General features: G+C 54.8%; 1 non-coding gene across 1 annotated transcript; it reads left to right on the forward strand.

Annotated features, from left to right (window-relative positions):
* The first annotated feature begins 12,286 nt into the window (after positions 1-12,286).
* LOC144601546 (U1 spliceosomal RNA) lies at positions 12,287-12,444 on the forward strand. The gene has a single exon (XR_013548329.1). It is a non-coding gene; the product is annotated as a U1 spliceosomal RNA (small nuclear RNA).
* The last annotated feature ends 472 nt before the right edge of the window (positions 12,445-12,916 follow it).

The raw sequence follows: 12,916 nt of genomic DNA on the forward strand, positions 1-12,916 counted from the left end.
CGGCAACATTACAGTCTGGTTTGGGAACAGCTCTGCCCAGGACAGGATAGCCCTGCAGAGAGTAGTGCGTTCGGCAGAACGCACCATGGGAACTACACTCGCCCCCCTGCAGGACCTATACATCAGGAGGTGCAGATCCAGAGCAAGCAAGATCATGAGGGACCCCTGCCACCCCAGTAACGGACTGTTCCAGATGCTACGATCAGGCAAACGCCTCCGCTGTCACGCTGTGAAAACGGAGAGGATGAGACGGAGCTTCTTCCCACAGGCCATCAGAGACTAAATTTTTGTCGACAATAATAGTAACTTATTAACTTTATTTATATGCTGTAACTGTAATTCTTTTTGTGCACAACCCGCAGGCATTGCCACTTTCATTTCACTGCACATCGTGTATGTGTATGTGACAAATAAATTTGACTTGACTTGACTTGGTTGTGGTAGGATGGTGCAGTTGCCTGATAACAGCTGGGAAGAAACTGTCCCTGAATCTGGAGGTGTGCGTTTTCACACTTCTGTACCTTTTGCCTTATGGGAGAGGGGAGAAGAGGGAGTGGCCGGGGTGCGACTCGCCCTTGATGATGCTGCTGGCCTTGCCGAGGCAGCGTGAGGTATAAATGGAGTCAATGGATGGGAGGTTGGTTTGTGTGATGGTCTGGGCTGCGTCCACAATTCTCTGCGATTTCTTGCGGCCTTGGATGGATCTGTTACTAAGCCAAGCTGTTTTGCATCTTGTTAAAATGCTTTCTATGGTGCAGAAGAACATTGAGATATAGTGTTGGCCTTGACAGAAATGCTTGCAACCCACGTATAAATATAAAGAGATGATGCCTTTCTCATATGTTCAATGCTGTGGTTTAGATCTATCTTGCCTTTGTGTCTCCCACTCAGTTTCTGTCTGTCTTGCTCAATCTTTCATTCTTCTCACACATTTATTTCTAGCCTTTGGCAACTTCAAGCAAGTGTTGGCAACTTCAACAGTTTTGCCTCCTATCCTCACGCCAACCTCCCACCAATGCTATAACTTTAGAGATACAGCGCAGAAACAGGCCCTTTCGGCCCACCGGGTCCGTGCTGACCAGCGATCCCCGCACATTAACACTATCCTACACCCACTAGGGACAATTTTTACATTTACCCAGCCAATTAACCTACATACCTGTACGTCTTTGGAATGTGGGAGGAAACCGAGGATCTCGGAAAAAACCCACGCAGGTCACGGGGAGAACGTACAAACTCCGTACAGACAGCACCCGTAGTCGGGATGGAACCCGGGTCTCCGGCGCTGCATTCGCTGTAAGGCAGCAACTCTACCGCTGCGCCACCGTGCCGCCCTTTAATATATATTGTTGATGAAATTAAGTCTGACAAGAATTTCTCAAGTTTCTAGAACTTCTTCCTCCTCCTTTAGAAAATCTATCTACATAAAATGTAATGCATTTCCATTGTACATCCATACTGTTATCTCTTCAAAGTACACTGACTTTGAAGTACAAATATACTCTGTTTCGGCCATTACCCAAATTTTCCGTAAGTGGTATCAAGGCTCCCTGCTACTGATTTCATCTGATGATCTAGATAGATTTCGGACAGGTTCAGGAACAGTTTCTTCCCTACAGCCATCAGGCTATTAAACACTACAACCTCTAATAAGCTCTGACCCACAAAGACTATTATTGTTTTTTTTAATGTGTGCGTGTGTGTTTGTGGAGATATGCACACATATATATGTATAATAGACAGAAAAAGCTGGAGTAACAGAGCTCAGTAGAGTTGCTGCCTTACAGCGAATGCAACGCCGGAGACCCGGTTTGATCCTGGCCGTGGGTGCTGTCTGTACGGAGTTTGTACGTTCTCCCCGTGACCTCCGAGATCTTCAGTTTCCTCTCACACCCCAAAGACGTACAGGTTTGCAGGTTAATTGGCTTGGTATAATTGTAAATTGTCCCTAGTGTGTGTAGGTTGGCGTTAATGTGCGGGGATCGCTGGTCGGCACGGACCCGGTGGGCCGAAGGGCCTGTTTCCGTGCTGTATCTCTAAACTAAAATAAACTAAACAGTGGGGGAGGCAGCATCTCTGGAGAGAAGGAATGGGTGACGTTTCCGGTCAGGATCGTGAAGAAGGGTCTCGACCCGAAACGTCACACATTCCTTCCCTCCAGAGATGCTGCCTGTCCCACTGAGTTACTCCAGCATTTTGTGTCTATCTTCGGTTTCAATCAGCATCTTCCTACACCTATATATATATATACGTGTGTGTGTGTGTGTGTGTGTGTGTGTGTGTGTGTGTGTGTGTGTGTGTGTGTGTGTGTGTGTGTGTGTGTGTGTGTGTGTGTGTGTGTGTGTGTGTGTGTGTGTGTGTGTGTGTGTGTGTGTGTGTGTGTATGTGTGTGTGAGACTGTGGGCCGCTGCGACCACCACCGACCTCCACCGTCTCCCCGGGGCCACCACCGCCGACTGCCGAGACCTACCTGTGGCCGCCGCCGCCGACCTCCACCATCTCCCCGGGGCCGCTGCTGCCGCCGACCTTCCCGGCCTCTTCACTGCTGCCCACGCCCTCCCCGGCCATCCGCTGACCGGGCCGACCGCCACTTACCCGGGGTCCAAATCCCCGCGGGCCTCCCCCAGCGACCGTGTCGACCCGCGCCGCTCCACCGCCCAGCAGCAGGTCGCAGCCATCACTGTACGCGGCCCCCGGGACCAACAACAGGCCGCAGCTCCACCCGGCTCACAGAAACACCGCACTGGGCCCACACACATACCGCTGGGCCCACACACACACCGCGCTGGGCCCACACACACACCGCACTGGGCCCACAGACACCGCACTGGGCCCACACACACCGCGCTGGGCCCACACACACCGCACTGGGCCCATAGACACCGCACTGGGCCCATAGACACCGCACTGGGCCCACACACACACCGCACTGGGCCCACAGACACCGCGCTGGGCCCACACACACCGCACTGGGCCCATAGACACCGCGCTGGGCCCACAGACACCGCACTGGGCCCACAGACACCGCACTGGGCCCACACACACCGCGCTGGGCCCACAGACACCGCGCTGGGCCCACACACACCGCACTGGGCCCACACACACACCGCGCTGGGCCCACACACACACCGCACTGGGCCCATAGACACCGCACTGGGCCCACACACACACCGCACTGGGCCCACACACACACACCGCACTGGGCCCACACACACACCGCACTGGGCCCACACACACACCGCACTGGGCCCACACACACACCGCACTGGGCCCATAGACACACCGCACTGGGCCCACACACACACCGCACTGGGCCCACACACACACCGCACTGGGCCCACACACACACCGCACTGGGCCCACACACACACCGCGCTGGGCCCACACACACACCACGCTGGGCCCACACACACCGCGCTGGGCCCACAGACACCACGCTGGGCCCACACACACACCGCGCTGGGCCCACACACACCGCGCTGGGCCCACAACCCCCACCAGGCAGAGCCCCTCAGCACCGCTGGGTCCTACTGCCCACCCCCTACTACTGGTAACCACAGCAGGGGTTCCACTGGGTCTCCCTCTTCCCCCTCTAGCCAGCAGACCCCAAGTACTCCCCACATCGGTCCTCATGCCCCCCTCTGCCCTGCTAACCCACCACCCCCTCACCATACATCCCCTCCCCCTCCACCTGCCCCCCTGCCTCCATCCGACCCCAACCCCCACCATTGCCGGGTGTTCACCATCCCCCCTGACCTCCCCCTTTCAGACACCGAACGGTCTGTCCTCAGCAGAGGCCTTACCTTTGTTCCCCTCCGCCCCCACATCAACGAGTTCCGCGTCCGCCATGACGTGGAGCTCTTCTTCCGCCGCCTCCGCCTCCGAGCCTTTTTCCATGGGAAGGAGTCCCCACCCCCCACTGATGACCCCTTCTCCCGTTTCCAACGGACCCCCTCCTCTTGGACCCCCCCCGTTTGGCCAACTACCACTAGAACTTTTTATCTCCAACTGCCGGCGTGACATTAACCGCCTCAAATTCTCCACTCCCCTGACTCACTCTAACCTCTCCCCTCCTGAACGTGCAGCCCTCCACTCACTCTAACCTCTCCCCTCCTGAACGTGCAGCCCTCCACTCACTCCGCATCAACCCGGACTTAATCATCAAACCCGCTGACATGGGAGGGGCTGTGTTAGTCTGGCGTGCTGACCTGTACCGGACCGAGGCCAGACGACAACTATCAGACACCTCTTCCTACCTATCCCTGGACCATGACCCCACCGATAAACACCAGACCTTTATCAGCAGCACCATCACAGACCTCACCATCTCCGGTGATCTACCCCTCAGTGCCTCCAATCTCATAGTTCCCCAGCCCCGCACGGCCCGATTCTACCTCCTACCCAAAATCCATAAACAGAACTGTCCCGGCAGACCCATTGTCTCTGCCTGCTCATGCCCCACTGAACTTATCTCCACCTACCTCGACTCCATCCTATCCCCCCTGGTTAAATCCCTCCCCACCTACGTCCACGACACCTCACGCCCTCCATTTCCTCGATAACTTCCGGTTCCCAGGCCCCCACTCCCTCATCTTTACCATGGATGTCCAGTCACTCTACACTTCCATCCCCCACAAGGATGGTCTCGAAGCCCTCCATTTCTTCCTTGACCGTAGAACCAGCCAATCCCCATCTACCAACACTCTCCTCCGCCTAGCAGAGCTGGTTCTTACCCTCAACAACTTCTCCTTTGACTCCTCCCACTTCCTCCAAACCAGAGGCGTAGCTATGGGCACTCGCATGGGCCCTAGCTACGCCTGCCTCTTTGTCGGGTACGTCGAACGATCCCTGTTCCAGACGTACACTGGCCCCATCCCCGAACTCTACCTCCGCTACATCGATGACTGCATTGGTGCTACCTCTTGTACCCATGCAGAACTCACTGACTTCATACACTTCACTACCAAGTTCCATCCTGCCCTTAAATATACCTGGACTATCTCCGACATCTCCCTCCCGTTTCTGGACCTCACCATCTCCATCACAGGAGACAGACTAGTGACGGACATTTACTATAAACCCACTGACTCGCACAGCTATCTGGACTACACTTCTTCCCACCCGGTCCCCTGCAGAAAGTCTATCCCCTACTCCCAATTCCTCTGTCTACGCCGCATCTGCGCCCGGGATGAGATGTTTCACACTAGGGCGTCAGAGATGTCCTCATTCTTCAGGAAACGGGGCTTCCCCTCTTCCATTATAGATGAGGCGCTCATTAGGGTCTCTTCTACATCCCGCAGCTCTGCTCTTGCTCCCCCTCCCCCCACTCGCAACAAGGACAGAATCCCCCTCGTTCTCACCTTCCACCCCACCAGCCAGCGGATCCAACAAATCATCCACCAACATTTCCGTCACCTACAATGGGACCCCACCACTGGCCATATCTTCCCATCCCCTCCCCTCTCTGCGTTCCGCAGAGACCGTTCCCTCCGTAACTCCCTGGTCCACTCGTCCCTTCCTACCCAAACCACCCCAACCCCGAGCACTTTCCCCTGCAATCGCACGAGATGCAACACCTGTCCCTTTACCTCCCCCCTCAACTCCATCCAAGGACCCAAACAGTCTTTCCAGGTGAGACACAGGTTCACCTGCACCTCCTCCAACCTCATCTATTGCATCCGCTGCTCTAGATGTCAACTTATTTACATCGGCGAAACCAAGCGCAGGCTCGGCGATCGTTTCGCTCAACACCTTCGCTCAGTTCGCCTTAACCAACCTGATCTCCCGGTGGCCGAGCACTTCAACTCCCCCTCCCACTCCCAGTCTGACCTTTCTGTCATGGGCCTCCTCCAGTGCCATAGTGAGGCCCACCGCAATTTGGAGGAACAGCACGTCATATTTCGCCTGGGCAGTTTGCAGCCCAGTGGTATGAACATCGACTTCTCCAACTTTAGATCGTTCCTCTGTCCCTCCCGTCCCCTCCTCCTTCCCAGATCTCCCTCTATCTTCCTGTCTCCACCTATATCCTGCGTGGGTTTTCTCCAAGAATTTTGGTTTCCTCCCACACTCCAGACGTACATTTTTGTAGGTTAATTGACTTGGTATAGAAGTAAGAAGTGTCCCTAGTGTGTGTAGGTTATTGTTATTGTACAAGGATGGCGAAAATGGTGGCACGCACGGGCGCAGCAGCTTTTGGCTCTCTGATATGGTGTTGTTTGATTGTATGTATAGTGAATGTAGTGTGTGTAAGAACCTGTTACCAAGCAAGATACGCCTACGTCTACAGTCAGGCGGTCTTGCTAAACATTGGACTGCGGTGCCAGACCGATGTTACGAGCACTTTCCACCGAGCTCATGACATCCCGCAGAACATAGCGAGGCTACCGGGATCTACCTGGATTGCAGCCGTACCAGGGAGGCGGCACAGGCGGCGTTGTGAGCGCAGGAGGAAGCGCGGTTGTCGAGCAGGCCTACCAGCTCGTCTGAGGAAACAGCCACACAAGCCACCGGTACCGAGCATCTTCCTCTCCAACGGCAGATCCATCGTCCACAAAACAGACGAACTGGAGCTGCTAATCGCTGGAAACTCCAACATCTGCGACTGTTGTGTGACGATCATAACGGAGACTTGGCTACATCAGCTAATCCCGGACGCAGCAGTACAGCAAGTGGGGCGCTCTATCCACCGGCAGGACAGAAACGGCGACTCTGGTAAGAGCAGAGGAGGGGGTCTGTGTATTTACGTACACAATGACTGGTGCACTAACAGTAACATTATATACAGCCACTGCTCTCCTGATTTGGAAACAATGACTGTTAAGTGCAGACCCTTCTATCTGCCGCGTGAGTTCACTGTAGTACTCATTACTGCGGTTTACATACCACCAGATGCTAACGCCAGCATAGCTCTCACCCTACTGCATGACACTGTAAACAAACTGCAACAGGCTCACCCTGAAGGAGTGCATGTCATTGCTGGGGACTTTAATAAAGCTTGCTTAAGGACAGTACTCCCCAAATGTGTGCAGTATGTACAGTGTGCCACCAGGGGGGGTAAACACACTGGACCATGTTTATTCCAACTTAAAGCATGTTTACAGAGCAGTACCTCTCCCACATCTGGGTCTCTCAGACCACCTTTCACTGCTCCTGATCCCAGAATACATCCCACTCAGGAGGCAAACTAAGACAGACACAAAGGTTATAAGAACCTCCCCATCAGGAGCACTCACAGAGCTTCAGGACTGCTTTGCACGCACAGAATGGACTATATTTGAACACCAGGACCTAGAGGAATATACGGAATATACGGAAACTGTTCTGTCCTATAAGCTGCACTGATAATGTGACTGTTAACAAACACACCCGGGTATACCCCAACCGCAAACCCTGGATGACTAGAGTGGTACAGTGTCTTTTGGAAGCACCTTCAAGTCTGGAGACAGAGCACAATACCCGCGGCAAGGGCTGAGCTGAGGAGGGGCATCAAAGCAGCCAAGGAGGATTACAGGAGGAAAATAGAGGACCATCTGACTCAGAACAACCCACGGCAGGTGTGGCAGGGTTTACAGCAGATAACCAACTACAAGGGCAAAACATCTGTGACTCCCAGTGTGGATACCTCACTGGCAGAGGAACTAAATCATTTATTTGCCCGTTTTGAGACTGCAGTGCCACACACAGCCATCCTGCCCCCACCATCTATCACACCCCACACGCTCACTTTACAGGAACACCAAGTGAGACGTGTACTAAAGACGGGGAATCCAAACAAAGCAGTAGGACCTGATGGAGTACTTGGTAAAGTGCTGAAAGCTTGTGCTGACCAGCTTTCAGAGGTCCTCACAAAGATCTTTAACATCTCCCTGACACAAGCCACCGTCCCATCCTGCTTAAAATCGGCTACCGCAGGACAGAGCCCCCCAGGCCCCTGCCCACGAGGGCGATTCGATGGAAGAGGGGGAACAAGAAGAGGAGGAATGGAAGGTGGTAAAATCGAGAAAAACGTTGAAGGCTGTGCGCACGGAGAAAAAGGCGGAGGGGGCAAGCAAGTCCCAAAAAAGAGTCCTCTCCCAGGACGAGGCCAGCAACCTCTCCGCGTCGGAGGATGAGACGAACGGGAGGAGCCGACAACGGAAGCAGAGGCAGAGGAAGAAAACGGGGGAGGAGGAAGGTAAGAGAAAGAACGTGTCTGTTGCCCCCCAGCCCCAGGAGACTGGGAGCAGTGCCAATGGGCCCCAGCCCCAGGAGAATGGGAGCAGTGCAGCGGCCAATGGGCCCCAGCCCCAGGAGACCGTGAGCGGCACAACGGCCAATGGGCCCCAGCCCCAGGAGAATGGGAGCAGTGCAGCGGCCAATGGGCCCCAGCCCCAGGAGAATGGGAGCAGTGCAGCGGCCAATGGGCCCCAGCCCCAGGAGACCGTGAGCGGCACAACGGCCAATGGGCCCCTGCTCCGGGAGACCGGGAGCGGCACAACGGCCAATGGGCCCCTGCTCCGGGAGACCGGGAGCAGTGCAGTGGCCAATGGGCCCCAGCTCCGGGAGACCGGGAGCAGCGCAGTGGCCTCGCCAGAAAATTCACCCTGTGTTGAGGAAGCCACCAGCCAGTACCACTACCTGTGCAACAAAAATGTGCAGGAACTCAGCCAGATGATTGGCATGCGGGAGGAGAAGGACAGCCTGGAACTCTAAAGGACAATGGAGCTGAAACTGGCATCCCTAAACGTGCGCAGTGTGAAGAGCACTGCGCGATGTGTCAAAGCCTTGCAGTACCTGGCCAAGGTAAAGGCTGATGTGACTTTTTTACAGGAGTGCGGGCTGCCACACCTTCGCTGCTATTGGAGGTGGTCGCGATGGTGGCCCCACGCACTGTCGGTATGGTCGGGGGGCAATGATTGTCGTGCGTCCGGTCTGGGGATCTTGCTGCGGGGAGGGGGCTTCACCATCACTGAGGTAAGGGAGGTGGTGGGGGGGCGTCTCTTGGTGGTGGATGTAATGTACTGTGGTTCTCCGCTCCGGCTGATTAATGTGTATGCCTCACCCAGGTGGAGCGAGCGGGTGGCCGTCCTCCAGCAGCTCCCACCGCTGCTGGCCACGTCAAGACCACTCGTTCTGGCCGGTGACTTCAACTGCATCATCGATGCGGCTGGACGATCCGGCAGTGCCAACCACAGACTGGACGGCACCTCCAAACTCCTGGTGGAGACGGTCAAAGATGCAAAGCTGCGCGACGCCTTCAGTGACACTGCAGGCGGAGCCCAGCCGCGGTTCACCTGGTCAGGACCGAACGGTTCAGCCCAGTCCCGGATAGACTTCCTCTTCACATCGAGGGCCGTCATGGTCAGACACACCGACCTCGCGCCGGTGTTCTTCTCTGACCACTGCCTCCTTCAGGCCACCTGTCACCTACAGGAGGACCGGAAGGCGGGCAGAGGGACGTGGAAGTTAAACGTGGAGCTGTTGACCCCGGAGAATGTTGAGGAGCTAAAGAGGGACTACACATGTTGGAGAACTGTGAGGCCCCTCTTTGACTCCCCGACACTCTGGTGGGAGGCAACAAAGGAGAACATCAAAAAGTTCTTCGTCTCCAAAGGTGTTCAGAGAGCAAGACAGGGAAAGAGGGAATTGTGTCAACTCCAGACAGATTTGCAGCAGCTACTCCTTCTGCAGAGGAGAGGGGTGGATGTGAGGGAGGAACTGAGAGAGTTGAAGGGCCGGCAAGCTCGGCTCTTTACCTCTGAATCCTCCAAGATCATCTTCCGGTCCAGGGTCCGCCATGTTGAGCAGGATGAGACGTGCTCACGTTACTTCTTCCATAAGGTTCACAGGGGGAGCTCTGTGATCAAAAGCCTTAGGGAGGAGGACGGCTCGGTAACATCCTCGCAGTCAGACATGCTCAAGATCTGCAGATCCTTTTATAAGGATCTGTACGATGTAAAGACCACAGACAGCACCGCCTCCCAGAACTTCCTGTCCTCCATCACGGAAGTCTTGGACGACAGCAAGCGGGAGAGTCTGGACCAACCACTGACCCTGGAGGAGCTGACTGGCTCCATCCGTTCCTTTGACTCGAGTAAAACTCCCGGAGGCGATGGCTTACCGGCAGAGTTGTACTCGGCTCTGTGGGACTGGGTGGGCCCGGACCTGCTGGAAGTGAACAACGATATACTTCTAGCCGGCAGCATGTCAGACTCTATGAGGAAGGGCAGCATCACCCTGATCTACAAGCAGAAGGGGGAGATGAATGACATAAGGAATTGGAGACCCATCACATTGTTAAATGTAGACTACAAGATCCTGTCTAAGGCCATCGCCAACCGGGTCAAGTCTGCTCTGGGACAGGTAATCCACCCTGTGCTGTACCTGGCAGGAAAATCTCAGACAGCCTGGTGCTGCTGAGAGACACCTTTGCCTATGTGCAGGACAGATGGGTGGATGCCTGCCTGGTCAGCTTGGACCAGGAGAAGGCCTTCGACAGGATATCGCACATGTACATGAGGGACGTGCTCTCCAAAATGGGCTTTGGGGGGGGAATCAGGAAGTGGATCCAACTGCTCTACACCGATATCTGTAGTGCAGTCCAAATTAATGGGTGGGAATCCGACAGCTTCCCCGTCAGGTCTGGAGTCAGGCAGGGTTGCCCTCTCTCCCCTGTCTTGTTCGTCTGTTGCATTGAACCCTTTGATCCATCAGGAAGGATGCGAGCATAAGAGGAGTGACATTGCCAGGCAGTGGGGGCACTCAGGTCAAGGCCTCCCTGTACATGGACGATGTCGCCGTGTTCTGCTCGGATCCAGGGTCGGTCCGCAGACTGATCAGCGTCTGCGACCAGTTTGAGTTGGCCACGGGGGCCAGGGTAAACCGCAGGAAGAGCGAGGCCATGCTCTTTGGCAACTGGCCTGACCGATCTTCCATCCCCTTCACCATCAAGCCTGACTTCCTGAAGGTGCTGGGGATCTGGTTCGGGAAGGCTGAGGCATGTAACAAGAATTGGCTGGAGCGGATAGCCAGGGTGGGGAAGAAGCTGGAGCTGTGGAAGCAGCGCTCCCTCTCCATCACGGGGAAAAACCTGGTCATCAGGTGTGAGGTGCTCTCGGGGCTGCTGTACTTGGCGCAAGTGTGGCCCGTCCCTCTCTCCCACGCCAAGGGGATCACCCGGGCCGTCTTCCGCTTCATCTGGGGGTTGGCGATGGACCGGGTACGACGAGCCACAATGCACAAGTCGGCAGACAACGGTGGTAAAAGCGTGCCCAATGTCGCCCTCATTCTGATGGCCACCTTCGTGTGTGGCTGCATCAGGCGGAGCATAGAGCCAAGGCACGTGGGCACCAAATGCCACTACCTGCTGAGGTTCTACCTGTCCCCGGTGTTGCGAAGGATGGGCCTGGCGCAGATGCCACGCAATGTGCCAGTCAGCTGGACATTGCCGAACCATCTGTCGTTTGTGGAAAGGTTCTTCCGGACCAACACCTTTGACCACAAGTCCATCGGGCAGTGGTCAGCATGGAACATCCTGCAGGCACTGCAGGGGAATGACTCCATGGATCCTGTGGCGTGGTTCCCAGAGCAGACTGCCCAGCTTGTCTGGCAAAATGCCTCATCGCCAGAACTAACCAACAAGCACCAAGACCTGGCTTGGCTGGCGGTGAGGGGAGCCCTCTCAGTCAGATCCTTCCTGCACCGCCGGAACCTCACTACCAGCGCACGCTGCCTCCGGGACGGCTGCTACGGAGAGGAGACGGTGGCCCACCTCTTCACAGAGTGTGGATTTGCCAAGAGAGTCTGGAGAGGTCTGCAGGGGTCCCTGTCACGATTCATTCCGAGCAGCTCCGTCACAGAGGACTCTGCTCTACGGACTGTTCCCAGGGACGCATTCGGAGACTGACATCGAGTGCTGCTGGAAGGTCATCAACTCGGTGAAAGACGCTCTTTGGTCTGCCCGAGCTTTGTTGGCCTCCCAGCAGAGCGAGCTGTCCGTCAAGGAATGTTGCCGACTGGCCCACTGCAGACTGCAGGAGTACGTGCTGAGGGACGCACTGAAGCTTGGTGCAGCCAACGCCAAGGCCCTGTGGGGAAGGACCACAGTCTAGGGTCCTTCCGCTGCTGGACATGGGGGGGCAGGGTGTGGTGGAGAGAGACGCCCCTCCAAATAAGGCATACTGGGTTAATGTCTGTAAATGTAAGTAAAGGTACGTAAATTTGGAAGTAAATGCCTGTATTGAATGTAACCTCCGGAAATGTCGGATGGGCTTGTTAAAAAAAAAAGATGTTTTGTAAATGATATTTATTACTTGAATAAAGTATTTTTTGATATAAAAAAAGATGTCCCAGGACGAGGCTATCCCATTGCACTTCGGGTGTGCTGACGCCTGCGATGTCCCCAAATGCGGGATACTCGACTGCAAAATTTGTGGTAGTGGGGGACTGTGTTCGCGCTCTCCCCTGGTTCTCAATATAAAAACAGAATGAAATATTGGTAGTGGGCTGATGGTTTAATCGCTAATCTCTTTCTCCATAAATGCTCCAGTATGGAGGGGAGGGTATTGCTACAAGTGTGGCTGTAGAGGACAAATCAGTGCATATTTTTAAGGCACAGAGACAAATTCTCCATTAGAACGGGTATGGAGAGAAAGCATGAGATCAGCCAAGATTGAATGGCCTAATTCTACTCCAATATTTTGTGTGAAATTATGTTTTGTTGTCAATGATAGAACAATTGGATTTTTACTTGCAGCAGCACAACAGAACATGTAAACATATATATATATATATATATATATATATAGTGTGCGTGCGAATATATGTACTATATTTTGACAGCCGCTCCAACCTCTCCACTAACGCTGCCAGCTCCTGGGGGACTGTGTTCGCGCTCTCCCCTGATTCTCAATATAAAAACAGAATGAAATATTGGTAG

Source organism: Rhinoraja longicauda, chromosome 16, assembly GCF_053455715.1.
Source record: "Rhinoraja longicauda isolate Sanriku21f chromosome 16, sRhiLon1.1, whole genome shotgun sequence".
NCBI lineage: Eukaryota > Metazoa > Chordata > Chondrichthyes > Rajiformes > Arhynchobatidae > Rhinoraja > Rhinoraja longicauda.